The following is a 20,861-nucleotide window of genomic DNA, read 5'->3' on the forward strand; positions in this document are numbered from 1 at the left end:
GTGGTGTAAATATTTGGGCTGATTATATTAAGGCCTAATATGAGTAGTAGTCGAGATTTGAATCGGGATTTAATAATAAAGTAATAAGTATAATAATTGTATAGTAATTATATAGTAATAATCGAAAAAGGGTAAAGGTTTCCTAATTGGCCTCATATGCTCTCTAATTCTAGACTATAAATACCTAATAATCTGAAAAGTAATTCATAAAAAATAAAAGAAGGAGCTTTAAGAGACGGAAGAGCGAATAAAGCGATAAAAGGTAAGATCGTCTGAACTAATGTTTTTATCGTCTTACTAATTTAAGTTAACGTTTGTACACCGTATAAAGCACCATGATCAGTACCGTTGACCTTAGTATCTACCTTTGACCTCCGTGATTCTATTAAGACTGATTGTGATCGTCGTTGACCACCGTGGGTGGCGGTTTGGGCGTCTAAAAAGGTGGCTGCCGTGGGTAGTTAAGGCGGATTTTAACCCATGTATACATGACGACTTGACCTGAGACTTGGGTGGTTGGTCTGGTAGGCATTGGGCGGTCCTAGGGGTGGTAATGGGGTTGTCGGAGGTGGTGTTTGGTACGGTGGTTGCCGGAATTACGACCTAGGGTAGAATCGTTGTTTAAAAACGTTGGAACCATCTATGTACTCGTTTTCTTAACCTGGGTGTGGTGGGTATGGAACCTGGTTGATGGGTCGACCACGGTGGAAGTGTTTTGGCGGTTGAAGGTGGTGGTTTGTGGTGGTGGTAGACGAAAAACGCGAAAACAGGGGAGGGGCTTTAGTTGTTATTGTTGTCGGTTTTTGCTGGTTTTTGTGGCGTTGCTTATGGGTCGAGAGGAAGGGGGATAGCCCCTGGAACCACCTGTTGTCAGTGGTGATGATGGTGGTGGCCGTTAGAGCTGTTGGGGTGATTGGGTGGTGGTGTCATACGGGTGAGTTGTGGGGTGCGATTTGAAGGGCGATGCTAGTGCATGGTCGTGGTTGGTGGTTGGTGATGGTGGTGGGACCATGGTAGGGTTGTTGGAAGTGGTGGTTGTCCGTGGTAGTGGTGGTGGCCGTGAATAGTGCAGTAAAGCTGTGAATTGTATAAGGTTGCGTCGGTCTCAAATGTTATTGTTTGGTCGTGGGAGTAGCAGCTAGGGCGTGATATTTTAGGGTACTGGTGGCGTTTTGGCTGGTGGTTGATGGTTTTCGGAATGCGCCATGTTACAGGCTTGAGATGGCAGGCGGTGGTGGAATCATTGGTGGCCGGTGGTGTTGGGAAAATGGGGTTGAAGGAAGGGTGTGTACATGGTTTTAAAAACCGTGAATGTGTATGGGTGTGGGGGATGTTTCACGTGTTTTGGGGTTTGGGTAGTTGGGTTAGTTCACTTGTTTGTTTAACACGGATTTTGCTTGGGTGACTCGGGATTGTATTTGAGTCGGGTTTTTATATCGTGGACCTTTAAAATAATAATAATTAATTAACTAATTTGAATAATGAATATAATTTATAATAATTATTAAATAGTAATAGAAGGTAATAATTTATAATTAAGTAATGGTAAATATATTATTTATTTATATAGGTGATGGAATTGGTTGAATGGATTTATTGAAGAATAATACTTCTATCGGATTGCTTTATTTATTGGATTGCTTGAGCTACGTAATTGGAATTGCTTGCTTGCCAGGTAGGGATAAATCCTACTCAACTTTTACTCGATAATGTTTGTTGGATGGTTTGTATTAAAGTGAATTGATCGTATGTGAATTGTGTTGGTTGCTATAATCGTAATTGTTGGAAGGGAGATTTATATTGCATAAGTTGGTTAATCATATCGTAATTGTTGGAAGGGAGAATTACATTGTATATTTTGGTTATTGTGGTGGAGTATTGTTGTAGTATTAACAAATTTATTCTAGCAGACATTACTTATAGTAATGTGGAGTGGTTGAACAGATTTATTCTGGCAGACGATATTTATCGTATTTACTCGAGGCAGGCCCCATATTGGTCTGCAGGCCATCTGGTGGATATTAATCAACTATATGTTAAGACAGACATTACCTTTGGTAATGTAGTTTGTGTTTACTCACCTTCGGGTTGAGGCTGCCCCGGCCAGGGATTGACGGGATGATTATTGTAGCGAGTAGTAAAAGAAAGGAGCACGTTGTCAGGGGGTTGTGCAATGAAAAAGGAAATTGGATTGTTTATCATATATTTTTGTTGTTAGTATTTATTCCTACTCAACCTCGCGATTGACTGTGTATTCGTGAACACCTGCGGTGAACCGTTTTATGGGGAGCAGATTTGACAGGTACTAAAGGTTAGCTGACTCGGGAGCATTGGGATGAGAGCTCGACTTGGACCATAGTTGAAGTCTAGATCACATAGAATAATTATATCACTTTATTTATATCCGCTGTGAGTTGTAATTATTTTATATTAAGTTTTAGTTAGTTAAATTGTAATAAACATGTATTCACTAAAGTTTTAATTTAAAGTACTTTTGTATTGTTGTACTCTGTTATTCACTATCTCGGGAAACCGAGATGGTAACAGTCCTATTTATTTGGGAATGTCTAGCTAAAGGCTCCTGAATAAATGAGGGTGTTACAAAGTGGTATAAGAGCAAAACGATCCTCAGGCCTAACCAATGAGCATAATAATGAACATAGGATGTGTCTAATAAAATGAACCCGGATAGAAACTGTTAGAAGCCCACTTAAGGCTTGGGATGAGTTAGGGGCCCCCTCACACCAAACTTCTGGCCCTTCCAGTTTCGAACCGGATACCTTGAGAGATGTTACAGTGTGGGAAAATTTAAAATGAATGTTGTTATTTTGTCTTAGGAGTTTTTGGTTGCCTTGCTTGACTATTGTTTTCGTTGATGATTGCGGTTACGGGAACGTAACCTTGCTTTTAAGGTGATAGAATGTGATATGATTTTAAGCGTTGTTTTAAGCATGTTGATATCGGGAAAGTATGTTGGCATGTATGTGGAGGGTGGGAATATGATTAAGCATGTAAAGTATTAATTATTGTGTGGAATTGTGAAGAATGTGATTTTGGTTGATTTCACAAAATTTTAACCTTGATTGTTTTAGCTGCCATTTACTGCCTGTTTAGAATCCTTATACAAAAGTTTTACGTGTAATACCCTTGTAAGTTAGCTTTCATATGCCACTGGTTCATGTTCAAATTACATACGGTTTGGGAGAAATAAATATTTTAGTGGACAGTGGTCAGAATATTCCAGTACAGTTGTGTTTTCGTTCACTGTTTTTGTAAAATTTGCCATTTAAAAACTACTTAATGATTTATTATAATTCCAATTCTACTGTTTAATAGACTCATGTAAGTTTTGAAATTGATAAGCCACGTCTGAATTTAAATTTTTGACAATTAATAGTGATTTTTACAAATTGACCTAAGTTTCTGACAAGTTGCTGTGAAATTTCTTTTTCGACCAAGTAGTTTGTAAAATGCATTATAAATTGACCTTATGAGTTTTTGACTTGATTCTTTTTCTCATGGTTTACTAACTCTCTCTATTTTCTAAAAAGTATAAGTTCTCAAGAAGTAACTACGTTATTATTTATCTATGATTTTTAGAAGTTATAACATGTTTTTCCTAGCCTTGAGATGTATCGGTTTTGTTTCTTATCTTTTGAACATTGATATTTTGATGTTGTAAATTATGTAAAGTAGGATAACATGTCTAGTGTTATACGGAATGTGTTTCCCTAAGCCTATATATATGTTCACATTAAATGCATCCATGTCTAAGTTAGATATCATTATGAAGAAAAGATTAAACTAAACAATTATGTGTATTTGATTATAAATTATTATTTAGTTCGGCAATGTATTCGTCAATAGCTAAAGTAATAAGTTGAAGTTTAAATAAAGACCAGTTCGAATATCTTATGATTAGTTATGCTATTTAGAAGTAAGTCAAAGATTTTGTATTCATTTAATCATTACTTGGAGTTGTGTCGGAAATAAAAGTTGTCTTGTGTTACAGTGTGTGTTCTTTATTTTGTGGCATTACAACAATTATTTGATTGTTCCTATTGTTGATATTCCGAACTTCGAGGACGAAGTTTATTTTTAGGGGGAAGGAATGTGATACTTCAAAATATTTTGAGTTATTGTTGAGGCATCTTTTGATAAGTTGATATAGTTTGATAATAATTAAGTAAAATTATTATGTTGCAATGATCATAAGTTGGAATGAGGTTTAGTTGTGAAGATGTTGGTAAATGTTGTTGTGGTGTTGGAATGACGTTTAGTTGTGAAGATGTTTGTAAATGTTGTTGTGGTAGTTGTGGGCGAACTTCGGGACGAAGTTCATTTTAAGAGAGGAAGACTGTAATACACCGTATTTTTGATAATAATTTATATGAATAATTTATGTAATTAAAGTAATTAATTAATGGCACTTATAATAATAATTGCAGATAAGACGTTAATTAAATAATAAAGTAAGTAAGCGAGTCGTAATTAGACTTAAAAGCTAATTAAGCCTTGGGCCGTGTGGTGTAAATATTTGGGCTGATTATATTAAGGCCTAATATGAGTAGTAGTCGAGATTTGAATCGGGATTTAATAATAAAGTAATAAGTATAATAATTGTATAGTAATTATATAGTAATAATCGAAAAAGGGTAAAGGTTTCCTAATTGGCGTCATATGCTCTCTAATTCTAGACTATAAATACCTAATAATCTGAAAAGTAATTCATAAAAAATAGAAGAAGGAGTTTTAAGAGACGGAAAGAGCGAATAAAGCGATAAAAGGTAAGATCGTCTGAACCAATGTTTATATCGTCTTAATAATTTAAGTTAACGTTTGTACACCGTATAAAGCACCATGATCAGTACCGTTGACTTTAGTAGCTACCTTTGACCACCGTGATTCTATTAAGACTGATTGTGACCGTCGTTGACCACCGTGGGTGGCGGTTTGGGCGTCTAAAAAGGTGGCTGCCGTGGGTAGTTAAGGCGGATTTTAACCCATGTATACATGACGACTTGACCTGGGACTTGGGTGGTTGGTCTGGTAGGCAGTGGGCGGTCCTAGGGGTGGTAATGGGGTTGTCGGAGGTGGTGTTTGGTACGGTGGTTGCCGGAATTACGACCTAGGGTAGAATCGTTGTTTAAAAACGTTGGAACCATCTATGTACTCGTTTTCTTGACCTGGGTGTGGTGGGTATGGAACCTGGTTGATGGGTCGACCACGGTGGAAGTGTTTTGGCGGTTGAAGGTGGTGGTTTGTGGTGGTGGTGGTAGACGGAAAACGCGAAAACAGGGGAAGGGCTTTAGTTGTTATTGTTGTCGGTTTTTGCTGGTTTTTGTGGCGTTGCTTATGGGTCGAGAGGAAGGGGGACAGCCCCTGGAACCACCTGTTGTCAGTGGTGATGACGGTGGTGGCCGTCAGAGCTGTTGGGGTGATTGGGTGGTGGTGTCATACGGGAAAGTTGTGGGGTGCGATTTGAAGGGCGATGCTAGGGCATGGTCGTGGTTGGTGGTTGGTGATGGTGGTGGGACCATGGTAGGGTTGTTGTAAGTGGTGGTTGTCCGTGGTAGTGGTGGTGGTCGTGAATAGTGCAGTAAAGCCGTGAATTGTATAAGGTTGCGTCGGTCTCGAATGTTATTTTTTGGTCGTGGGATTAGCAACTAGGGCGTGATATTTTAGGGTACTGGTGGCGTTTTGGCTGGTGGTTGATGGTTTTCGGAATGCGCCATGTTACGGGCTTGAGATGGCAGGCGGTGGTGGAGTCATTGGTGGCCGGTGGTGTTGGGAAAATAGGGTTGAAAGAAGGGTGTGTACATGGTTTTAAAAACCGTGAATGTGTATGGGTGTGGGGGATGTTTCACGTGTTTTGGGGTTTGGGTAGTTGGGTTAGTTCACTTGTTTGTTTAACACGGATTTTGCTTGGGTGACTCGGGATTGTATTTGAGTCGGGTTTTTATATCGTGGACCTTTAAAATAATAATAATTAATTAACTAATTTGAATAATGAATATAATTTATAATAATTATTAAATAGTAATAGAAGGTAATAATTTATAATTAAGTAATGGTAAATATAATATTTATTTATATAGATGATGGAATTGGTTGAACGGATTTATTGAAGAATAATACTTCTATCGGATTGCTTTATTTATTGGATTGCTTGAGCTACGTAATTGGAATTGCTTGCTTGCCAGGTAGGGATAAATCCTACTCAACTTTTACTCGATAATGTTTGTTGGATGGTTTGTATTAAAGTGAATTGATCGTATGTGAATTGTGTTGGTTGATATAATCGTAATTGTTGGAAGGGAGATTTATATTGCATACGTTGGTTAATCATATCGTAATTGTTGGAAGGGAGAATTACATTGTATATTTTGGTTATTGTGGTGGAGTATTGTTGTAGTATTAACAGATTTATTCTGGCAGACATTACTTATAGTAATGTGGAGTGGTTGAACAGATTTATTCTGGCAGACGATATTTATCGTATTTACTCGAGGCAGGCCCCAGATTGGTCTGCAGGCCATCTGGTGGATATTAATCAACTATATGTTAAGGCAGACATTACCTTTGGTAATGTAGTTTGTGTTTACTCACCTTCGGGTTGAGGCTGCCCCGGCCAGGGATTGGCGGGATGATTAGTGTAGTGAGTAGTAAAAGAAAGGACCACGTTGTCAGGGGGTTGTGCAATGAAAAAGGAAATTGGATTGTTTATCGTATATTTTTGTTGTTAGTATTTATTCCTACTCAACCTCGTGGTTGACTGTGTATTCGTGAACACCTGCGGTGAACCGTTTTATGGGGACCAGATTTGACAGGTACTAAAGGTTAGCTGACTCGGGAGCATTGGGATGAGAGCTCGACTTGGACCATAGTTGAAGTCTAGATCACATAGAATAATTATATCACTTTATTTATATCCGCTGCGAGTTATAATTATTTTATATTAAGTTTTAGTTAGTTAAATTGTAATAAACATGAATTCACTAAAGTTTTAATTGAAAGTACTTTGGTATTGTTGTACTTTGTTATTCACTACCTCGGGAAACCGAGATGGTAGCAGTCCTATTTATTTGGGAATGTCTAGCTAAAGGCTCCTGAATAAATGGGGGTGTTACAGACGGAGTTATAACGGAGGTTAGAAAAAGTCAAATTTTGGATATTCTGATGAAACAATTAAAATTTTAGGGGTACCAATCGCACAAAAATTAGAAGTTGGATACCATGAGAAAAGTGGTAAAATTTAAGGATACCACGTGAATTTTCCGTTTCTTTTTTAAAAAAGAATTTGGAATACGAGATTACTAGTATTGGTGCCCGGGCTACCTCTAATTAGCATTAAAAATTTATTTTCAATAAAATAAAACTACTTTAAAGTTTCATAGCTCATAAATTTATCATTAATATATTTTTCTATGACATATCTTAAAATTACAATGAAATAAATTATGAGACAAATTCACTACTCCCGCTATTAATATTTTACTTAAATCGTTTGGTTAGCTAATTGTTTATATATACTTCTTTTGTTGTTAGTATTGTTACTTTTATTACATTCGTTATTACACTACTGTTACTTTCACTACTCCCGCCGTAATTATTGTTACTTTCACTACTGCCGCATTAATATTGATAATTTCACTACTCTTGTTGTTACTTCTATTACTTTCACTACTCCCGCTTGCTTCTAATATTGGTACTTTGACTATTCAAATGAGTGATTACTATCATATTATTACTATATCCAATGTTACAACAATTCTTTTCAATACTAACAGAATTACTTTTACTATTTAGACATGCAATTTTAAGAGACTTATATATTTATATAAATATATTACATATATGCATTAAATCAAATAGAAATAATTATGGAATATTATAATTTTTTTTGGAAATCTAGCTTGATTTATTTACCTTTTAAAAGTTTCCAAAAATATAACATATTTATATTATATTTGTGTATGTTAAATAATTAACATCTTTATACTAATTAATACCATAAGTGGGGCATGTTTATTTTAAGAAAAATCGCCATATTCTGGTGTTCTCTAAATTTATATTTCAACCAAAACTATATAATATTTACATTGAAGTCCCTTGGTCAGGTCTATCACACAGCGCTATCAATTAAAAACTACTCCCGCCGTACCAGACCAATGGTAACACTTACCTAATACGGCTGTACCACACCAATGGTAACATTCCTTATTTGGCCCACAATATTACCAAATTATCCTTATACCCATTTCATATTTACATAAAATGCCACTACATACCCTACCTACCAACTCACAATTAAACCCACAATTACATACCCCACCTATTTTCTTCCCTCTTTACCCCTTCTTTTACCCTCTTTTCTTAAAAACTCCATTTTTTACCACGTTGCCATTTGTATGGTATGGAGGGAGTATATAGTATAATTAATTTGTATAGATTTATTTAATTACATTGAAGTCCCTTGGTTTCTGGATTTATATATATATATATATATATATATATATATATATATATATATATATATATATATATATATAGAGTCGGGATCCGGTGAGAACTTCTAAATATTTGAGGATTGAGGATTAGTGAATACAATATCACGGGTTCTTCAATACAATATCATGAAAAAAAATTAGACTTGTCCAAAAAAAAAAAATTTTTGAAAAACAAAAGATTTTTTTTTTTTGCACAGCTGTTTTTTTTCGTGTGATATTGTTTCGAATAACCTGTGATATTGTATTGAACAACCTGTGATATTGTAATGAAATCCTCAATCCTCAAAAAGATAGTGTGTACTCACATGATCCCATTCCTATATATATATATATATATATAGTATTGATTGATTTGATAAATTAGGGAACTTAGAATTGGGTTTCGGGTATAGTAAGTCTTTTGAATTTTGATAAACCAACTCGAGTTATTGTCTAAATTCGTTAAGGTTTTGGGGGTGTTGTACTCGAGCCCCGCTAAGGCGTTTCACCCTTGGACCCCGACTCGTTGACTGGTTAGCAAGATTGCGTGACAGTCTTTCAAAGCGGCTAGTAAAGGATTCATGGCAAAAATACAACAAGGGGTATTTTGTAAAGTTCATTGAATTTATCGACGATTCGAAGTAATGTATGAACGACCTTTAGCGCACCCTTTAACAATTATCCTATGTGGACAAACTTGTAAACACTAATATAATAATAAGGGATAGTTTGGTTATCTACTACTCCCTGTTATTCCTTATAATCTTCCACATTAGTTTTAGACAAAAATTTAGTGGGATGGTAATATGTGGATGAAAATGAAAGTAGTAGAGAGAATGTGGGGTCAGAAATTATTATAACCACAAATGGTTGACAAACAAGAAAAGTGGAAGTTCTTAGCGAATTTGTCGTTTTAGGAAATGTGGAAGATTATAGAAAATAGGAGGGAGTAAATTACTTAGGAACTTTAATTCAGGTGAACTACAAAATGGGTAAGGTTGTTTGATTACCTCCAATACACATGAATTAGAACTTCCCATAATTCTAATTTCGAAGTAGTCCCCATAGTAAGGTAAGCGAGAATGCTACATGAATTACAATTTCTATATGTAACCAAACAATATTTTCTAATTCATATGAATTCTAAATATGTGATATGACATTTCTTAGGCATTGTGACTTATGAGTTCCTATATATAACTAATGAGTCCTAATAATATAATAATAATTTAATAAGACTAAACTTAAGTATAATTTTTAGTATGATCATACCCACTTGGTATATACAACAATCATGGGGTCAGGAGCCTTCTGGCCTTCTCCCGTTTCCATCTAAACCCAATTAGACACTACTACAAATCCAGGCAATCGACCACAACGACCCTTTAACAACGCTTATTCACGAAAATCACCAAAAGACGTTGTAGAATGGATAATTATCTTTGCGCGAAATTTTACTAAACTTAATTACAACGGTTTTGTGTTGTTAACCGTTGTTATTGGTTTTAACAACGGGTCAAACTTGCACAACCGTTGTTAATATAAAAACTAATAAAAACAGTTTACTCTGTAATACATTGTAACCGTTGTTAATAATTTGGCAGAAAATTAGTGAAACGTAATTACAACGGTTATATTAGTACCCGTTGTTATTACGTTTTAACAACGGTTGTAGACGCAATAACCGTTGTTATTGAAGTTATGAAGATTAAAAGAACAAACACGACGTACAGATCGCTTTATTCTGCTATACGCTACAAAACACAAACACAAGCTAATACTGTTACACAAATATCATCCTCCATTCCTCTCTGATCGTCTCTCTATGTCTTCATCTCCGTCACTGTTATCACCGTCTTCTCTCCCTCATCGTGTTTATCAATCAGGTATATATGTTTCTTATTAACTATTTCTTATTAAGATTTTCAAGCTATATATATATATATATATATATATATATATATATATATATATATATATATATATATATATATATATATATATATATATATATATATGATTGTTCAATTTCCTGGCCTATGAATGTCGATTATTTTTGAATTTGTGAATTTGTTGGGTTATTATCTAATTTGTTGATAATTTAGCTTAATTGATTTCCTGAATTTCATTTATTTGTTTGCCTATTATTGGATTTTTTGAATTAGTTACCTATATATTACGAATGTAGAAAAATGACTCGAACTTGGATATGATTGCTGCAAATTGATATGTTCATTTTATATATACTTGTATCCCTCATTTTAGCTCGGTTTTTATTGTTTATCATACTTTAATTAGTATATTGTGAGCTAATCTTGTGTTCTAGGTGTATTGTTTATATTTGTTACCTTTTTGTAGGAATATAATCTAAGCATTTAGAGGCTTTTTTCCTATCACATTAGCATACACCAAGTTCACTAAGCTAAGTGGAAACAAGATGGACCAAGCATGACAATAAAAGGTATTTCCAAGCCCAAGCAAGAGTGTGTGAGAAATGCAAAATGATTCTACAAAGAGCCCAATAAGAAGTCCAAAATCATGTGGAAAAATCAAAGCTTAGGATGCTCATTTGGATGCTCTTAGGATTTATGAAGCATTAACCGGGTGCATTAAGGATCATTTATCGCAAACATTGGATTCCCTCGAGCATTAAACAAGAAGTGAAGCCAAAATACCCGAAAACACACGACCCCGATCGGGGTGGCCTGTCCCCGATCGGGGTTGCACCCCTCTTGAATTCTTACGTTTCTTCTCCCTCTCCTATAAATATGAGAGGCATTCTGAGGCTTTAGGCATCCAATTTTACGTCTCATTTTACTTTACAATAGCCTTAAGCACTATATTTCTCTCATTAGTTTTCTCATTTTAGTTTACAAATTGTTAAGCTTTCCCTTAGTTTAATCTTTCAACACTTTGTTCTACAAGTTATTGTTCAAGCATTTGTTATTCAAGCATTTGGTTATTATTTATTTCTTACATACAAGCTCATCTCTTTAAGGTATTCCTATTTATAGTTTACATTTCTATTTAGTTTATACTTAGTTTATAATTAAGCACTCCATTTAGACCACTTTAGTTTTATTTCTCTTGCATGTTAAATCATTTAGTTTATATAAAACATATAATCATGTTTATCATTCCTCTTAATATAATTTACAATTTATAGCTTAATATGAGTAGCTAAATTTCCTAGTCTAAAGGCTAGGGGAGCCATGCAAAATCGAATATATAACATGCTTAATTAGGTTGTTAATAATATTTTTCAATTATTTCTATCACATGTTTGCATTGTCACGTTTAATCTTTGGTTATCGGCCTTATTCATAGATTAAGTGTGTTCATTCGTTCTAATAGTCGAGAGGCATGGAACCGAATTAGATAAAGCATGTGTAGTAGGACGACCTAGTCATGGACGAGAGTTTCTCTAGGACCCGGTCTATGGTTGATGCTAATGCCGCAAGGTGGATATCCTTAAGCCTAAGCAATTGACAATGCTTTTAGTACCGAATTTATCATAATCATATGTTTACCTTTGCATGTGTGACCCGAATCTCTTAGACTCCCTTTTATTATATAATCTGCATTATAACCTTTGTTAATCATTAAACAACCAAACCAAACTAAAAACGAAATCGACCTTGATAAGAATCTATCCATAGCAATTCACAACGTAGTTCCCGTTCCCTTGTGTTCGACCCCTATTGCTACATTAATTTGTGTCTAGGGAAATTATCTTTGCATAGGTACACGATAAGCCTATCAAATTTTGCCGCCGTTGCCGGGAAAACGGTTTTATTGAGTTTTGAATTGTCGATTTTTATCTTGTTTTCTCTTGTCTTAAGGAACACTTGTTCCTTGAGACCGTTACTTATCATTTATCTAGAAAATGTTGTCTTATGCCCAGGTCCTCTCGTCGTGGAGAATTGCTTTCACCGGATTCCGATCCCGAAAAAACCTTTAGGAGAAGACGACATTTTTGGAAGGAAGTGAAAGAGGCTTCTTCTCCCGTACAAGTCGAAAGTGCTAGAAATTCTTACTTAGACGATCTAGAAGCCCTTGAAGAGGAGGAGGTTTCAAGTTCATCATCTCCACCACCACCACCATCTACTACCAAAAAGATGGTGAAACTTTCCGATCATTCAAAACCCACCTCGGCCATGCTTCCGGCCGGTATCACAACCACTCAAATCACCGCGCCGGACTTCGAGATCAAATCGGATTTCATTAGCCTTGTGGAGAGGAAGCAATTTGGGGGAAGTCCTTTGGAGGATCCCAATTTGCATGTGCAAAATTTTTGTGACTATTGCTCCATGATCCATCAAACGGGCGTCACTCAAGCCCAAATAAAGGAAATAATTTTCCCTTTCTCTTTGAAGGACAGGGTCAAACTTTGGATCAATAGCCTTGACCGCACCGCCATGGGAATTACCAATTGGGAGACGTTGGCTCTTGCTTTCTATCAAAAGTTTTTTCCACCGGAGAAAACTCAAACTTTGAGGAGCCAAATCACCGGATTCCGTCAACAAGCTCTTGAGAGCTTATATGAGGCTTGGGAGAGGTACAAGGAGCTTCAAATACAATACCCACATCATGGGCTAGATGATTGGTTTCTAGCAATAACATTCTACAATGGATGTTGTGCCGAGTCCTGGAGGATTCTTGATTCCGCCAACAATGGGCGGTTTGATCAAATTGACACCGACCTTGCTCATGCCATGATCGAATCTATGGCGGTCCATGATACACAATATGTCAATTCCCGAGTTGTGCCATCCAAAGGTAAAGAAGAATTCTCCAACAACTCCGTTTTGCTAGCTCAAATTGCCTTGCTCCAACAACAATTGGCGGAAAGAGATGCTAAAGATTCCATTCAACAACTCAATGTCGTGTCTTCAACAAGCCAAATCATTGTTTGTGATGGTTGCGGAGGTGTGGGTCATTATGCCACTCATTGCCGAGCTCCTATCGAAGAGGTAAATGCTTTTCAAGCTTTTAGACAAAGTTCATATCCACCGGGTACATTTTCCAACACTTATAACCCGAATTCAAAATTTCATCCGAACTTGTCTTACACTAGCAACAATGTGCTTAACCCTCAACCCCCACCACAACAAAATGCCTATGTTCCTCAACAACAAAAGTATATCCCTCCACCGGGTTATCAAAATCAACAAAGGCCCCCACAAAACAATTAACAACAAAATCCACCACAAAATGCCCAACAAAACAATCAAGGAGTTGGTAAGCTCGAGGGCATGATAGTCCAAATGCAAAGGGAATTATTGGCTCAAATTCAAAAGAATGTTCAAGCTCATAGTGCCGCGGTCAAGATGTTGGAACAACAAGTGGCTCAACTAGCTGCTTCTAACTCTCAAAGGAAGAATGGTCAACTACCTCCTCAAGGTGAGCAACCACACGGGACCGTCAATTCTATCTCCTTGAGAAGTGGTACAAGCTATGATGGGCCATCCATGACTTTGGATGATGAGGTGGTTGTTAAAAAGGCCAAGCTTGGGGGAAATGACGAAAAGAAGGCTAGTGAAGAGCCTCTTGTTAAGGATCGTGTACCATTTTCTCATCGATTGTTGATGCTAAAGAGGAAGAGCAAGCTTGATGCCAAGAATGTTGAGCCCCCATTACCCGAAGATAATGACAAGGTGATTGTTGAGGAAGTCTCTCCTAATGCTAAAGAGAGTGATGACGTTTCAAAGAAGGTGAGTGTTCCCAATGAGAAAGAGAAAGTGAAAGATGTGGAGGATGCTCCTCCCAAAAAAGTTGTTCAAGTACCATTTCCCCATCGCCTAGAAAAGCACAAGGAAGAAGGTAAGTTCGGTAAGTTTATGGAAATGTGTAAGAATTTACAAGTCACCGTCTTATTTATGGAATTGCTTACCCAAGTCCCTTCTTATTCAAAGTTTATAAAGGAGATTCTCTCAAAGAAGCGATCCTTCAATGAGGTTGAGACCATTGCTTTCACCGAAGAGTGTAGAGCAATCTTACAAAATAAGTCTCCCCCGAAACTTAAGGACCCCGATAGCTATTCTATTCCTTGAACTATAGGCACATATACCATTGATAAGGCCCTTTGCGACCTAGGTGCTAGTGTGAGTGTCATGCCTTACTCCCTTTGTGAAAAACTTAACATGGGTGCTTTAAAATGCATAAGTATCACATTGCAAATGGCGGACCGTTCTTTAAAGCAACCCTTAGGTGTCTTAGAAGATGTACACGTCAAAGTTGGCAAGTTTTTCATACCCGTGGACTTCCTCATACTTGATATGGCCGAGGACTCACAAACCCCAATTATATTGGGTAGGCCATTTTTACACACCGCGGGTGCGCTAATTGATGTGAAAAATGGGAGGTTAACGTTGGAAGTGGGTGATGACCGGGTTTCTTTTAGCAAAAACAACACCATTAGAAGCCTAATATTACAAGAGTCTTGTTATTTATTTAGCATTGTGGACTCTTCTCTTACCTATACTACACTTGGCTCCTTACTAATGGATCCGTTGGAGGAAGATATTGGTGTTGGTTGTTTTGCAGGTGACGATGCTAAGGGCGCTATTGCTAAGAGTGCCAGAAAGAAAGGGAAGTTTTATTTGAAGAATTTCAAATGGTTGCGGAATGCAAAAGGAGCTATGAAATGGCGCTTGGTTGGTGGCAAGATCAAAGACGAAACTTCATCAAATAGCTTCTTACGTCGTGCGGGACGTTAAACCAGCGCTTCTTGGGAGACAACCCAAGTTTTTTATTTGTTTTTATTTATTTTTCTGCAATTTATTGTTTTTCGTAGATTAGTAATAAAATACTCGACTTGACGATGTTTCTTTTTGTGATTTATAGTTGGAAATGAAGAAAGGAGAATATGGCACGCTTCCCCATGCAAGAACCCCGTTCGGGAACGTAGTTTTCGAAAAACGGGAGGGAATTAGATTAAACACGGAAGCAAGTAAAAAAAAAAAGCGAAGAAGTGGTCAACCCCGATTGGGGACGTGGGTTGGTATTTTCGTGGCTTTTCTCTTGAACACGGGTAAAGCAAAACTCTTTCTATCATTCTAACATAACCCGATGGTACCTTCCGCCCCTTTTCTCTATCATTTTCTTCACTATTCTTCACTAAAAATCACAAGGAAATATCTACATTCTCCGAATTCATGCTAGCTTGGGGGCGATGCTAGCAAGTCGAGTAAGTTTTTAATTGCTTTGCATTTTAGTATTAGATCTTGCAACCCATTAAACATAACCTCTAGTCCTTCTTGTTTTGTGCTTTGAGCCATTTTTATGGTTTGATTGGGTAATTTGAATTGTTGGCACATTGAGGACAATGTGATGTTTATCTTGGGGGGGAGATATTGCATTTGCATATAGTGTAAAAAATTTGAAAATTTTTGAGAGAAATTTTTGCTTTGTGCTTGTTTGTTAGCCTACTTTCCTCTTTACTTATCCTAATAATGGCTTGTTGCTAATGATTTATTCTTTCATGATGGGATATTAGCTACATGGGGATGTCTTGACATAGTAGGTGGGAGATGGAGAATGAACCGAATAGGATTGATCTTGACTTGTGGCAAGCTACAAAAGGGTAAGGTAGAGCCTCCTTTGGACCGATGCATCCATCTCCGGTCTCTCTTAGGTGAGTGTAGGTGTCTCCTTATAATGTGTGTTTCATCAAAACGCACAAGTATGGTTCTCATGTCATCTCTTGGTAAGCATGCATTCATTTGTTATAACATTTTGGAGCCATTCACGTGATATATTAGCCTTTTTGACCCCTTCACAAAATTTATCCCTAGCTACATCATTGAAATTGCTTACCCTTGTTGAGCTAGTAGCTTAGTTGGATAATGTTTGGGTACTCATTGGGATATGGTTTATTGTTGGAAGTCATGTGAGCTTGGTTTAAATGCTCAAGAAAGAAAGAAAAAAAAAGAAAAAAAAAAGAAAAAAGAGTTGAAATGGTGAAAAAAATGAGAATGAAAAAAAAAAAAAGAAAAAAAAGGAATGAAGAAAAAAAAAAGAAATAAAAAAGCATGGAAATGAAAAAAGAAGTATGCATTGAAATGAAGAATAGAAGAAGAAGAAGATGTGAGAAATTCTCATGCATTATTCATATTATTTTGGAGAATTTTCTTATAGTTTGAATTGCAAAATTGGGTTAGAATAGGGATTGAGCATCATTGCATTTTGGTAAATGCTAGCTTGACTTAGCTCCACATTACTATAACTCTTTTGTTCCCCTTTCTTACCCATGTTTATTTGCCTTCTTCTTACCCATTTGGCTTTTTTTATCATGCTTACATTTGATTGTCTTTGCTTACTAGTCTTGACATGTTTACCATATGAGATTGCGGGCACATTATTATAAGTTGAGGATAGTTGAGTGTTCATTCACAAAATTGTCCTTTCGCATACAAAAGAGTTGAGTGCCCGTGAGAGTCCTTAAGTCAAAATATAATGGAAGAGCTTAAAGGTTCATTCAAAGTTTTCTATGCTACGCCGTCGTGTAAATCTCATCCATGTTTTGCTTTATTCCTTGCCCATGTTGTTTCGGGTTTTTAAATCATTATGCTTGGCTTGTTTGGGATATTGCGATTGATGGAATTTGGTCTCTTGCTTGGGGACAAGCAAGGGTTTAGCTTGGGGGAGTTTGATATGTTCATTTTATATATACTTTTATTCCTCATTTTAGCTCGGTTTTTATTGTTTATCATACTTTAATTAGTATATTGTGAGCTAATTTTGTGTTCTAGGTGTATTGTTTGTATTTGTTACCTTTTTGTAGGAATCTAAGCATTTAAAGGCTTTTTACTATCACACTAGCATACACCAAGTTCACTAAGCTAAGTGGAAACAAGATGGACCAAGCATGACAATGAAAGGTATTTCCAAACCCAAGCAAGAGTGTGTGAGAAATGCAAAATGATCCTACAAAGAGCCCAATAAGAAGTCCAAAATCATGTGGAAAATATCAAAGCTTAGGATGCTCATTTGGATGCTCTTAGAAGCATTAACCGGGTGCATTAAGGATCATTTATCGCAAACATTGGATTCCCTCGAGCATTAAACAAGAAGTGAAGCCAAAATACCCGAAAACACACGACCCCGATCGGGGTGGCCTATCCCCGATCGGGGTTGCACCCCTCTTGAATTCTTACGTTTCTTCTCCCTCTCCTATAAATATGAGAGGCATTCCGAGGCTTTAGGCATCCAATTTTACGTCTCATTTTACTTTACAATAGCCTTAAGCACTATATTTCTCTCATTAGTTTTCTCATTTTAGTTTACAAATTGTTAAGCTTTCCCTTAATTTAATCTTTCAACACTTTGTTCTACAAGTTATTGTTCAAGCATTTGTTATTCAAGCATTTGGTTATTATTTATTTCTTCCATACAAGCTCATCTCTTTAAGGTATTCCTATTTATAGTTTACATTTCTATTTAGTTTATACTTAGTTTATAATTAAGCACTCCATTTAGATTACTTTAGTTTTATTTCTCTTGCATGTTAAATCATTTAGTTTATATAAAACATATAATCATGGTTATCATTCTTCTTAATATAATTTACAATTTACACCTTAATATGAGTAGCTAAATTTCCTAGTCTAAAGGCTAGGGGAGCCATGCAAAATCGAATATATAACATGCTTAATTAGGTTGTTAATAATATTGTTCAATTTTTTCTATCACATGTTTGCATTGTCACGTTTAATCTTTGGTTATCGGCCTTATTCATAGATTAAGTGTGTTCATTCGTTCTAAAAGTCTAGAGGCATGGAACCGAATTAGACAAAGCATGCATAGTAGGACGACCTAGTCATGGACGAGAGTTTCTCTAGAACCCGGTCTATGGTTGATGCTAATGCCGCAAGGTGGGTATCTTTAAGCCTAAGCAATTGACAATGCTTTTTGTACCGAATTTATCATAATCATATGTTTACCTTTGCATGTGTGACCCGAACCCCTTAGACTTCCTTTTATTATATAATCTGCATTACAACCTTTGTTAATCATTAAACAACCAAACCAAACTAAAAATAAAATCGACCTTGATAAGAATCTATCCATAGCAATTCACAACGTAATTCTCGTTCCCTTGTGTTCGACCCCTATTGCTACATTAATTTGTGTCTAGGGAAATTATCTTTGCATAGGTACACGATAAGCCTATCACAAATATGAGTGACCCCAACTATAAGGATGGTTTAGCTGAATTTTATGAAGTCGTTGCGAACAATTTGAAAGGTTCTTCTAGTATTCCATGTCCTTGTGAAAGATGTGGAAATATTAGGTATATGGCTTTTCCGGACGTTAAAATACACCTAGAAAAGTATAGTTTTAGTCGATCCTATACACGTTGAATTTTTCATGGGGAACCATTAGAGGACGAGAATAGCTTTGAAGAAGATGATGTTGAGGTATACGAAAGGCTAACTGATGATTCTGAGTTTGCCGAGTTTTTTAAGTTGGAAGAGTTGGAAGCAGACAAGTTGAATGTTGTGTCTATAGATAATGAAGAGAATGATGATGAGTCGAATGCTTTTCAAGATGTAGGTGATGACACTATTAATTGGGATGACCTTAACAACATGTATGAGAAGTTGTGTGAGTCTGAAGCACCTCTGTATCCTGGTTGTAAGTTCACAAAAATGTCGGATGTGGTGAAGTTGTATAATATCAAGGGGGCAAATGGGGTGAGTGACACGTGTTTCACTAGTTTTTTAGCCTTGATAAAGGAGTTGCTTCCAGATGGTAATGTTCTACCTGTTAAGACATATGAGGCTAAAAAATTAATAAGAAGAGTGGGTATGAAATATGAGAAAATACATGCATGTCCAAATGATTGCATATTGTATCGGAAATTATATCAAAACTTAACCAATTGCCCTAAATATTTGGAGTGGCGTTATAAGGATAAGGAAGGGATCCCGGCTAAGGTGTTATGGTATTTTCCAGTGATACCAAGATTCATAAGGATTTATGCGAATAGCGATGATTAAAAAATGTTAGCTTGGCATGAAACTGGAAGAATAAATGATGGAAAGCTAAGACACCCGGCAGATGGTATGCAATGGAAATCGTTCGACGCTAAGTATCCCGAGTTCGGCAATGAACCTAGAAACTTACGTCTAGCGCCGTCAACTGATGGAATGAACCCACACGGAAACATGAGTAGCCAACATAGTACTTGGCCAGTAGTGTTGGCTATTTATAACTTACCTCCATATGTGTGCATGAAAAGAAAGTATTTGATGTTTTCATTGTTAGTTTCCGGCCCTAAACAACCTGGAAATGATATAGATGTCTATTTAGAACCTCTTCTAGATGATTTGCGAATGTTGTGGGATAGTGGGATAAAAGTATTTGATGCATATAAGAACGAAACTTTCAATTTGAGAGCGATGTTATTGTGTACAATATCTGACTATCTGGCTTATGGAGACCTTTCTGGGCACACAGTTCATGGGAAAGAGGCTTGTCCATTGTGTGGGAAGGATATCGAGTCTGAATACTTGAAGTCTTCTCGTAAGTATGTGTATATGGGAAATAGGAGGTTCTTGTATCATGACCATTATTATCGCAAGAAGCAGAAAGCATTCAATGGAAGTCAAGAACTTCGTCAACCTCCTAGAATTTTGAGTGGGCATGAAGTTTATCAGAAAGTAAAGCATATTGAGATAGATTATGGGAAGAAGAGCGGCTCTAAATTGTCTACTCGTGGGTATAAGAAAAGATCCATATTTTTTGATAAACTTCCATATTGGCCTGACCTGGAGGTCAGGCATTGCCTCGATTTCATACACATTGAGAAAAATGTATGTGATAATATTATCAATACCCTTCTGAATGTTCCCGGTAAAACAAAGGATAATACCGCAGCTAGGGAAGATATGGAAATGATGGGTATTAGGCTAGAGTTGGTACCACAGAAGAGAGGTAATCGTACATTTTTACCGCCAGCAGCTTATACCCTTTCACAGAATGAGAAAAAAGAGTTTTGTGCATGCTTGAATGGAATTAAAGTGCCACATGGTTATTCGTCGAACATCAAAAGCCTAGTGTCGATGCAAGACCTAAAACTCACCGGGTTAAAGTCACATGATTGTCACACTTTGATGCAACAATTACTACCTATGGCTATTCGTTCCATTTTACCTGAAAAGGTAAGATATGCTATAACTAGATTCTGTCTCTTCTTCCAGTCCATATGCGAGAAAGTCATCGATCCCGATGACGCGGATTCATTGCAGGACCTCGTTGTAACCTCTCTTTGTCAATTAGAAATGTATTTTTTACCCTCTTTTTTCACTATCATGATTCATCTGACCATTCACTTGGTTAGGGAGATTTTGTACCTTGGGCCCGTGT

At 36.5% G+C, this 20,861-nt stretch overlaps 1 non-coding gene across 1 annotated transcript; it reads right to left on the reverse strand.

Moving 5' to 3' along the window:
- Positions 1-12,979: 12,979 nt before the first annotated feature.
- On the reverse strand, positions 12,980-13,086 carry LOC141619375 (small nucleolar RNA R71). The gene has a single exon (XR_012531680.1). It is a non-coding gene; the product is annotated as a small nucleolar RNA R71 (small nucleolar RNA).
- Positions 13,087-20,861: the final 7,775 nt, after the last annotated feature.

Source organism: Silene latifolia, chromosome 1 (assembly GCF_048544455.1).
Source record: "Silene latifolia isolate original U9 population chromosome 1, ASM4854445v1, whole genome shotgun sequence".
NCBI classification, from domain to species: Eukaryota; Viridiplantae; Streptophyta; class Magnoliopsida; order Caryophyllales; family Caryophyllaceae; genus Silene; species Silene latifolia.